Source organism: Austrofundulus limnaeus, unplaced genomic scaffold (assembly GCF_001266775.1).
Source record: "Austrofundulus limnaeus strain Quisiro unplaced genomic scaffold, Austrofundulus_limnaeus-1.0 Scaffold790, whole genome shotgun sequence".
NCBI classification, from domain to species: domain Eukaryota; kingdom Metazoa; phylum Chordata; class Actinopteri; order Cyprinodontiformes; family Rivulidae; genus Austrofundulus; species Austrofundulus limnaeus.
The window spans coordinates 203366-205020 of NW_013953192.1; positions in this window are offsets into that span (position 1 = coordinate 203366).

Consider the following 1655-nt stretch of genomic DNA (forward strand, 5'->3'; position numbering starts at 1 on the left):
CCCCCCCCCCGTATTCTCTTATCTTTACACCTCTTTCTGCATTGATTTTAAACTTCTCCCTGAGCCTCTTCTTCCACTCTTCTATCTCTTCCCCTCAGTGTGTCTCCTGTTGCTGCTCATAAATACAGTAAACACACACACACAGCTACACACACCACCCTGTCTGTGTATGCTGGCCTGATTGAGACGACATGCAGTGTGGGCCCTGTGACCTTCATGGTGGCTCAGATCTGCGGCTGGCACTGATTTCTGATTTAGTGTCGATCCGCTGCGCTTGTCAGGGGCTGCGAGGTGCTTTCCATGCGGTAATAGAAAAGCTCAAGGGCAGCTTGAGAAAGAAAGAGGTTAGTGAGAGGGATCGGTTCAGGTGCCTTCAGTGGGTTTCAGCTGTGTGGATGTGCAAGCCTCTGTTTGTTTTAGCTGCCAGGTATGTGAGTGGATGGATCGTTGTGAAATCCAGTTTACTTTAGATTTCAACAAGAAGATGTGAGCGAATGTGCTTCAAAAAGCAAGAAGGCTAGTGGCTACATGGCTTCAGACTGGCTTCTCTTTGAGCCATTACACAACAGATATAACCTAAAGCTTAACAATACCACAATTCTTTTATTGTGTTAATTCTAATCTAACATTTATAAAATTGTTTCCCTGTTGAACTCTGCATATTTTCTGATACTTTTGCCACTTTTCTAAATGTTCAGCTCATTTAGCAGATGGATGCTATGACTCTGAAATCTTGTTTTTATATAATAATAATAATAATAATAATAATAATAATAATAATAATAATAATAATAATAATAATAAACTGATCTTTAGAGCCTTCATATTTATCAGAGCCTCCTTAAGATTGTCAGAAGGGCAAAATTGGGCCAAAAATCTGCACAGTTATCTTGCCATGGGAACCCTGTGGTTTTGCAGGACTGAGATTCGTCACTGAACGAGATACAAACTCATGATCAATCCATGCCTATTGGCAAGATAGATGTCAGACAGGGTGGTGTGTGCAGCTGTGTGTGTTTACTGTATTTATGAGCAGTAGCAGGAGATACACTGAGAGGATAGATGGCAAGATGGGTTTCTGTAACACCTGGCTCACAAAACAATCCTTGGTTGACGTGATCGGTGTTAGGCAATGCACCCCTTCACCACACCTCATGTTCTGGATCTAAAATCGAGCAGTTTCTCATGCAAACCCACAACGAGACCTCTCTCAAACTCAGTTGCTGGTAAAACTGATTAATTTTTCTACATGGCATCTTCTCTGTCTGCTGAACGTCCCTCACTGTTTTGACTGTTGGATGCTCTGGCAACTACCTGATAACACTATCACTGTGACGCCATCACTTGTTTGGTGTTCAAATGTGCAAGCCGTTTTTAAATACAAAATCTGATTGATGATGTAGGAATTAAAAGACAGTTTTGAGCATCATGTAGAGATTTTTTTAATGTTGGAATGAAAAAGTCATCTTTTCAAAATGTAATTAAAATCTAAGAAGTCCAAAAAAATCATGCAAAGAAAAGAACAGAAAAAGGAGAGAGTGGGGAGGAGGCTCTTAGGGGGACACAACCCAGGGGAAGGATACGAGGGTTGGATGTTAAGAGTTACTTTTTTTTTTTCAAAAAATTTATTCATTTCATTAAAAAATACTATATAC